The sequence below is a fragment of the Topomyia yanbarensis genome, chromosome 1 (assembly GCF_030247195.1).
Source record: "Topomyia yanbarensis strain Yona2022 chromosome 1, ASM3024719v1, whole genome shotgun sequence".
NCBI lineage: Eukaryota > Metazoa > Arthropoda > Insecta > Diptera > Culicidae > Topomyia > Topomyia yanbarensis.
Window position 1 is genome coordinate 151,931,300 of NC_080670.1, and position 9,620 is coordinate 151,940,919.

Genomic DNA, 9,620 nt, shown 5'->3' on the forward strand with positions numbered 1-9,620 from the left:
ACACGCGATCAACACGGTGGAGGAATGGATGAGCGCGAGAGGCCTGGAGCTCGCTCAGCATAAGACGGAGGTAGTTATCGTCAACAACCGCAAGTCGGCACAACATGCAGTTATCCATGTGGGAGAAGTCGTGATCACCTCACAGCGGAGTCTGAAGTCTCTCGGAGTCATTACAGACGACAAGCTGACCTTCGGCAGCCACGTCGACTATACATGCAAGAGAGCGTCGACTGCTGTTGCGGCATTATCGATGATGATGTTCAATAGCTCAAAGGTGTGCGCCAGTAGACGTAGGTTACTGGCAGGCGTTGCCGATAGGATAGGATAGATTCCTCAGGTACGGCGGCCCGTCATGGTCAAGAGCACTGAGGGTAACCAGTTACCTACAGAAACTGGAGCGCACCTACCGCGTGATGTGCATCAGAGTGATATCTGCCTACCGCACGGTATCACACGATGCATCCTGCGTGATAGCGAGCATGATGCCAGTCGGGTTGGTCATTCGGGAAGATGAGGAGTGCTTCGAGCTACGTGGAAATAGAGGAACTCGCAAGCGCACCGGGGTGACCTCGGTCGCCAGATGGCAGCGTGAGTGGGATAACTCCTCGAAAGGTAGGTGGACCCACCGGCTGATACCTAACATATCGAGCTGGGTGGGCAGACTCCATGGGGAACTTCACTTACATCTGACACAATTCCTGTCAGGCCATGGCTGCTTCCGACAGTATCTCCACAGGTTCGGTCACGCTGAGGTCCCAGCCTGCCCTGACTGCTCAGGTGTAGACGAAACTGCCGCACACATACTGTTCGTATGTCCTCGTTTCGACGTCGAAAGAAGAGCAATGCTTGACATCTGTGGCTGGGACACAATCCCTGATACCCTTATTCAGCGGATGTGTCAATCGGTGGAGAAGTGGAACGCAGTCTCGACTGCAACCACACAGATTGCCTGTAGGCTACAGGTAATCTGGCGAACCGAGCAACAGACGACGGGCACGGCTAACTAGTGATTGGTTAGTTGGAGCGAAAAAGCGGAGAAAAGTAAGTGAATGGTCTGTTCATGCTGAGGCAGGTTTGGCGCAGCGACTGGCAACCGCGTAAGGGGTAAACCCAGCCACCCCGAAGCAAGGCAGAAGAGCGAGTGTATAGGCGTATATGTGGACTTCCTCATGCCAAGATGGGAGGGTCGTAGCGTAGTATGTTGGGACTTAGCTATCGATGCCTCGTGGCGTGGCAGAGGAGTGAAATGGTGAGAATCCAAGTCAGTCTCACACGGTATGTTAAGGATGAGCACAAAAGTCAGCCTCACATGGTATGTCAGAAGTGGGGCCTAAGAAAAATGTCCCACATGGGATGCCAGGGGGAGCGACAGGGGTATAATAGAGTGGTACGATCGAGAGTGAACCAGGTGATAGGGTGAGCATCCAAATCAGGCTGACACATGGTATGTTAGAGGCTAGCACAAAAGTAAGTCTAGCAAGGAATGAAAAAGGTGAGCACACAAGTCAGCCTCATGTGGAGTGTTAGAGAGTGAATCAAGGTGTGACAGAGAGAGCACCCAAGCAAGCCTCATACAGGACGTATGAACGCGTGAGCGAGAGTGAATGAGTACATCAAGTACAGCCATCCCCCTAGAAGTAATACCGAGAGGTAGTCCCTGGGGGAACGATGGCGGAGCCCAATGGAGTTTAGTCGGTATTAATGGCAGCGTCACCATTCGAGCCCGACACACCCCCAGTACGAAACCCGTGTGGTAGCTTGGCATCTACTAATAGCACATGTACTGGGCTAGTACGTAAATGTATTCTCCATTGTAAAAAAAGGGATACATTCATACATGCAAACCTACTATTTGACGCAAGGCTCGTGATTGCATCGAAGCGTACACTGAAGCAATTGAGACTGATAATCGACGATTGGTTGAGCTTAAACAACTACGTAAACTACGTCTGCGAACAGTCGACGAAGGCAACGAACACAATAACGAGGATCATGCCAGACGTCGGTGGACCGAGAAGCAGCCCGAGACGTCTGCTATCTAGTGTTTCGTCATCGATACTGCGATATAGGGTGTCTGCTCCGGGCTGCTGCGCCGAAAACTAAGCGGAACCGCGAACGGCTGAACAGCACGTTCAGACTGATGCTTGTATGAGTCGCGGGCAAGCACAGAACAATATCGTCAGAGGCAGTATACGTTAGCGCCGGAATGATCCACCTATGCGTCACTCTGGCGAAGGATATCGAGTGCTACAATCGGAGAAACAGCAGAAAAGCGAGGAAGATGGTGAGAATCGATTCGATGGCGAGGTGGTAGCAGATATGGGACAATATGGAGAAGGGAAGGTGGACCTACCGACTCATCCCAAAACTTGCCGACGTGAATGAATAGAAAGCACTGAGAGGTGAACTTCCACCTGACACAGCTTTTGTCACTATTGTGTTCGGAGTGTGACAACGTCGAGGAGACACCGGTGAATGGTATTCGAATGCCCGAGGTTCGAAGCGACGTGCAGGGACATGCTTGAAACGGACTTCTACTCCGATAATATCATCTACAGAATCACAAGCGACGTAAACACGGGGCACGCGATCAACAGAATGGTGATGAACATCATGACCGCATTACAGCAGAAATGGAGTGATGAGTGTAGTATATAATTGGTTTGGGTAATTAAAGTTGGTTAAAAATATCTACCGGTATATTACCATAGAACTAAAAAGGCTATACTTTGCCGGAGGAATTCCTGCTTCAAGATATAGGTGAGAGAGTGAGAGGGGAGACTGCATTTGTGTGCAATAGTCTTGTTGATATAGGCAAAGCACGATGGCGAGAAATGATGCCCGAAGTTGGGATGAATGCTGAGTAAATAAGGTGAACACGATTCTCTAACCGAGGCTACAAGAGTGGTATGATAGTTGAGAGAGAGAGAGGGCGAGTGCACGATCAGAAACATTTCTCATATGTACATGCGAAGCAGTCCTTCTATATATGGTCTACTTAATCAGGCCTTGCATTGGTATTCTAGGTCGAGTGACGTCATTGTCCGAAAAAATTACAAAATTTTCTGACAATGACGCCATTTCAAGAATGTATTAGTGGATTTGCGTGTAATATACAACTCAAATATGGAGAGTTCCTTTGGTGACATACGTCGGTTACGTTTCGTGTGGATGTCAGGAGATAGAGAGAGCGTAAGATTGAGGGAGAATTTCAATATAACGATGACGAAGAAGTTCTAGTCAGCGACATGCGTCTTTCACTGAGCTTTGGGAATAGCTCATTCGAGTTGTAAAGTACGAATTACACGATACGTCACGCTTGCGTCACTGGTACAGCCCGTCAGAGGAACGTCAGAATTAGTTACATGCAAATAAATGGAGGCATTCATACACAACGTCAACGGAACGGAACGTTTTGACGTACGGGACCTGAGAACGGGCACACGAGAAACGCATTTGAATTATCCTGACGTAGTAGTGACGTAGCTGATGTATCGTCTGAATCGGGCTTATAAGACCGAACTTGGGGAGAGAGCGTAACTTAACACTAGAGAACGAGCGAAGGGTCACAGTCGCTGGGATTGAACGTGAGCATCATTCTGTTGGCGAAATTTGACTCGATCGGTCGTAATTTTATAGTTGTGTGTCGGTGGATTTAAAATGGTCACTAAGCGTCACGACAATGAGCAGCTAGCAACGGGTTCGTGAGAGCAATCACTGCCGCCGTAGGCTAGATCCACCGCCGGGGGCTAGTCGAGTAGACTGTGGCAGAGCACCGGGTATGGATCGTCGTGGCGCTAGCGAATCGGACGCCACGCTCCATTCGCAATCGCCGAATCGAACGCGGCACCCTACCGGTTGACCCGATAGAAATATAGCAAAAACCAAAGAAAAATCGATTTCGGGAGAACTGTTTTCGCCGGGGAGTTCTCCGTCGGCGTAAGCTAGATTCACCGCCAGGAACTACACTGGCGAGACAATGACGAGACACCACCAGGTGCGGGGCACCAGCGAGCCGAACGCCCTGATCCACCGGAATCGCTGAACTGACTACGGCACCTGGTTCGGGTTATTTAGGGTGCTGAATAGGGTAGTGTTTAATATAGAAGTTTAGAAGTGGAATTGGAGCGGAACAATCACATTCCCAGTAGAGGGTTTTGATTTATCATTACGAACGTTCGTTTTGTTGCTTCATTCGAAACAAGTCTTATTTTTTCCAGTTTATCCAGTCTGAGTAGCTGTGCTGATTGATTTTTTTTTCATAACGTGGCTGATTGTAATCGATTAATACCAAAAGATGGTTCAATAATTAAAATAATATATTAGTTTAAAAGTAAAGACAGAGAGCAGGGTGTTGTACTTGGTTTTAGAATTTTGTTATATTGCAAACTGCAATATATGGGCTCAGGAGAGTTAGTTATAACGTTTTTTATTGAATACTATACAGTCTCCAGTCGATAGTTTTGACAGATTGTGATTCAATTGCGAATTGTGTTGCAAGCTCTTGAAAGGGGCTATATTTTTTATGTTGCCGTGGTCGGGTCAAGTACACAACCTTTTCAACTAATTGCCAATCCAAAATTTCTTTGATTTCACAACAAGATTACGAATCGATAATCTTTAATATAGCAGAAATTCAAAAGAGTCAAGAAAGTGTACGGTTCGTACAGAGATGATCGGTCGTCCGGAGCAATTGCTACAGAACCATCTGGAGAAGGTGCGCAAACTGGAATCGTCAAGAGCTGATAAGTTGGCCAGCTTCATCGCTTTCGGGAACGCTGTGGAGCAACTGTGCGATTATCTGGAAGCAGCAAGTCTCAAGCAGCAGCTCCTAAACCCTCCTGCTTATCCAGGATCTCGTCGACAAGCTTCCTGACGGTGATAAATGATAGTGGGTTCGCTTTAAACGATGCGCTGATGAAGTAACACTGAGGACGTTCACATTTTTATTTTTTTGATGTTCAGCAAGAAATACCCTATTGATACATATATAAATCATAGCGGGATCTAATAGGATCCTTGGAATAATACGGGGTAAAATACTAGCGTTTCAATAAATTATTTGTATTATGAAGCATGAAAAATAAACTATTATGCGAAATTAATAAACATTTGAAATATTATAGTTCATTCCATATATTCCGACATTCAAAGTTAATTTTTTTGTTATTAACATGCTCATAAGTCATCAGTGTCCTGCCAATTATCTTCTTCGTCATTGGATGAACAAGGTAATAATATAACCGAGTATTCTAAGCAACGAAAAACCTTGTTCCAACTTTATATTAAACTACTTAAAAAATGAAGAAACCTTTCCGAAGACATCAAAGTGCCATAACCAATCGATTAGTCGCAAATATCAATGTCCGGCTTTTTTGATTCCGTCCCACTGTGCGCCGGCCAGTGGCAAGTTGCTACTTGCTGTTGTCATTTCAAAGCGACAGTTTTATTTCTTACACAAGTTGAAAACTTTACTTGTATGTCAGTTCTCAGTGGTACAAGCTCATGACTAGGCCGCGAACGGTGGTCAGTCCGGGAGAGATCCCGCAAAAGGGAGGGGAGCTATGTACTACTTGCAGTGAAGAGGAGAACTTGGATGCTACATCGAACGTCGAGCGGACAAGGTTTCGGCCGTGCAAGGATCATCGTCTGCGGTATTGTGCAGTGGTTAAGATATTACGATATGTTTATTGGTTGAAGGTTGTGAGCCACTGGAAACTTTTGCTGTGTTAGTCTGAATGACCACAGCAGACCGTGCAGTTTCAAAATACAGTGCAATACCGGAGAATGCACAGAACGACACAATCCGTTGATGCATCCGGTGAATAGCGAGGTTGGTGTGGGTGCTCACATCTGGAATCAAACGAAAGTTATGTTTCGAATGACTCCTGCTCAGTTGCACTTTGGAGGGTGATCGATTACGGTAATGGCGTTTTAGGATGAAAGGGCATCCGTTACACTAATCAAGAAAAATCTAGCGGATCGCCTTGGACATTTGGGTGTCCGGGAGAAGCTGACCATTAAGTGGACAGCAGATATCACGCGAGTGGAGAAGGATTCCAGCCGGATGAATATGTGGGTGTCGGCAATCGGAAGCAAGGACAAGGTGCTGCTGCACACGGTTCAAACGATAGAGACGCTGATGTTGCCGCATCAAAAACTGGACTCCAAGGAGATTGCAACCTGGTTCAAGCACATGCGGGGTTTACCGATCGCGTCGTACGACGGACAGCCCGGAATAATTATAGGGTTCAACAATGTGCATTCATTTGTGCCGTTGGAAGTTAAGATCGGTGCGACTATAGAGCCAATAGCGGTAAAGTGCAAACTTGGGTGGATGGCTCGAGGCAGTTAAAAACTGCTTTCGATGGCGGGTACATGGGTTACGACCACGAAGTAAGCAACTTGTATGACCTGCTGAAAATCCACTATGCTCTGGAGGAATCGGTCGTAGCGGTTGCGCAGGAATCGGCAGAGAATAAACGAGCGCGGGAGATAATGGAGCGGACCACAAAAAGGGTGGAAAATCGCTTCGAGACCGAACTACTGTGGAGGACAGATGATCCATGATTTCCGGACAGTTTTCCGATGGCTCTGCGCAGGATACAGCAGCTGGAGAAAAAACTGGAAAGAAATCCGTAGTTGTACGATAACGTTTGTCGTAGAAGAGTTTCAGAAGAAAGGATACGCGCAACTGGCAACTGCAGAAAAATTGATCCGTACAGAAGCAGATAAGGTGTGATGTCTACCGTTGAATGTTGTGACGAATCCCAGAAATTTTGGCAAAGTGCGCTTGGTATGGGACGCTGCAGCTTCGATGCGTGTTACTCAACACGCAGCTGCTGACGGGACCCGACCTGCTGATTATCTGTTCTGATAGATTGTTTTTGATAAAGTTGCTGGTTGTAATTGATTAATGTCGAAAGAGGGTTAAATAATTAATATAATGGATGTGTTTAAAAGTAAAGGGATTTTGTACTTGGTTTTAGAATTTTGTTGTGTAGCGAATTGTAACATATGGGAGTAGGAGAATTCGCTATATCGTGTTTTACTGAAGACTATATAGTCTCCAGCCCGCCTCTAGTCGATAGTTTTGACAGATTAGGATTCATTCGCGAATTGTATTTCACGCTCTTGAAAGGGATTTTATTTTTGATGTTGCCGTGGTCGCGTCATGTATATGCGCTTTAATCCAATCCAAAGTTCTGTAATTTCTCAACAAGATTTCTAATCTACAATTTTTAATACCGCAGAAATTCAAGGGTCCAGAAAGTGTGCATGAACCTTACAGAGATAATTGTTCTTTATTCGAGAGAAATAATTTTAATTTTAGCATAACAATTGCAAATAAATGGGGTATTTTACCACCAAATTTCTGATATTTGCGAAAAAAATAAAGAAAAATATTTAGGATGAACTTGCGCTTTGTGCCCATTTTTTGTTGTAAATAATAGTACTATTAAATTAACACTACTTTCAAATATTGTCCTGGAGTAAATGTTCATAGTGTTTGCCTATTCCAGAACACTAAACATGATGTCTTGTTTCGAATTTGAAAAAAATCATCCAAAACGGATCATACTTGGAGATTCCGATGATAATTTACGGCACAAGTTAGAAGGCAAAAACTTAAGTGTATTCTACTTCATTGCGGGTACGTCTCTGGCATTACTCACCCATCTTTTTTTTTAATTTCTAGAAATCATTCGAAAAGGTGCCGCATAACCTCTCCGAACGATCCGCTTTTGTTACAATTATGGTTCAAGCGTATTTGAAACACCAACTAGTTTGCCTCAAGGAAGTCACCTAGGACAACTTATCTTTTTTTAGTCATCAACGATCTTTGCACCCACATAAAGTCTGGAAAACTACTCTAAGCTGATGCTCTGAAAATATTTCGTTCAATTGACTTCAATTGCCTCAAAGCTCAACTATACTGTACTTTGTAAGAGATATGCGAAAAATTTCGTGCATGAGAGATAGTTTACCTTGGAGTTCACGTTGCAGTTATGGCTGCGGTTGGTCGTAACTGCGGGCTGGACAAGAGTCATTCAGAAGACTTTTTGAAAAAATCAAGCATTTTCGTTGACATCCCAGGACATTAGGAAAGTCAGTTCAAAACCAGGACATGTCCTGGGAAATCAGGAGTATGGTTCCCATAGAGAAATCGACCCTTAGTCACCTATCCGCCACAAAAAAGCAAATCAACAAAATCAACAGAGAGGAACACCTTAGTATGTTATTCTTTTCATAGAAAGGCTTTCAGTGAACGGATAAGAAATTGAAAGTTTAATGCAATTAATAATTTGTTGGGGGAAAGGAAAGGTATGTCAGAAAATGAATACTGTACTGCAGTTTAGACAAAACTTGTTAGCAATTTTGGTAATCAAACTGCATACACGCCGAAGACAAATCACCAAGGTTAACTGTAATTAAACCGAAACAAACTAGTTGTTTCCCAGTAAGCTGATTGCATTTATTGGTATGCATCTTCCAATTCAAATGTGTTTTGTACATCTTAATATAAGTTAATTGATGATGATTGTTCAATGCCTAACGATGGCGCAACGCAGTTGTTACAGCATGAAGTACGCTCAATTGTATATGTTATTCGCGAATGTCAGTTTATGTATGAACACATCAAATCAACGAGAACCATTCTAGAGTTGCAGCATATATAAAGATTCGACATATTACCACAGAGAACAGACATCCATGATCGAACAAAAATATTTAAAAAACGTGTGTAAATATTTGAATAAATATACGATAAATACTAGCGCCGCCACACCAACCTATCCCAACTATCCGTCAAATCCATTCCGGAACCGGTTCGAAATCCTGAATGGATTCAGTATGGAATCTTGCTCAGAGAAAACAACCGATTCCGACTCTATCGGTTGATGCATTTGAGCTGGAATTCATGCTGGAAGTCCGAACCGGTTCCGGATTAGTTTAACTGTGTAGAGGAACAACCGCTGTCAATTCTGTTGAACTCAGCCACAAATAACAAGACGACAGTAGGGCACCTGGTTTGGATATCCAAACTACCTTCGAAACCGTTAGAGCTTTTACACAAGTTGAATGCTGAAGATGTTGACGTCTGTTCTCTGTGATATTACGCATGATAAAGTATTTAGGCCATGAATGAATAAAGTTTTCAACCGAATTCTGCATTGTCTCGTACATATGTACTTACATCTAAGGCTCTGATTTTACTAGCTACATTTTACAGAAATTTTTTCTTACTTTGCACCTGAGACGAGATTGATCAATTTTCGCCAAACCCGACCGTCTTCCCCATAAGCGTCACTGGAACACCCACACAACATCTACACATTTATATGTAGCGTAAATTATCAAGATAACACCTTATCTTCGCAATCGAAAGCAAACAGATAACAGCGCGAGTGTATCGTCATACGAGCAAACCCAAAAGATGTGGCGCGTGATAAGTATACTGGTTGGCTTCATCTGTACTCGTAGAAGTATATTTTTGGATTTTAAATAACGTCTGTTTTTGGTAACGAAACAGCGAAGAAATGTGATTGGTTTTTTTTCTTTCATATACTATAACAAATTTTCGCTGTGTTTTTTTTTAAATTTATTTGTATTGTGTC